The sequence below is a fragment of the Penaeus monodon genome, chromosome 29 (assembly GCF_015228065.2).
Source record: "Penaeus monodon isolate SGIC_2016 chromosome 29, NSTDA_Pmon_1, whole genome shotgun sequence".
In the NCBI taxonomy this organism is placed as follows: Eukaryota; Metazoa; Arthropoda; class Malacostraca; order Decapoda; family Penaeidae; genus Penaeus; species Penaeus monodon.
The window spans coordinates 10,856,075-10,856,325 of NC_051414.1; the positions used below are offsets into that span (position 1 = coordinate 10,856,075).

The 251-nt window shown below is 62.9% G+C and overlaps 1 pseudogene; it reads right to left on the reverse strand.

Annotated features, from left to right (window-relative positions):
• LOC119591732 overlaps positions 1-251 on the reverse strand; it is a 20,342-nt pseudogene that overhangs the window by 10,722 nt on the left and 9,369 nt on the right.

A 251-nucleotide genomic window follows, 5' to 3' on the forward strand; every position in this document is an offset into this window, starting at 1 on the left:
GCATCTGAAAAATTTTTTGATTTTTGCGATGAACAAAACCCCTTCCCTAAACCTGTGATATAAACGTCACTTTTGGCGCCCCGGGGAAAGGACCTTTGGGGCCCCCCCACATGCCCTCCTGGGCCGCCCCACAGCCCCCCCACACCGCCTGGTCCCCCCGCCCGCCGGGGCCAGAAAGGAGGAACCCCATTTCCGGACCCCTGGGGGGGAGAGGGGCAGATCAGGGCTGGCCTCGGCTTGGGCCCTTGGGT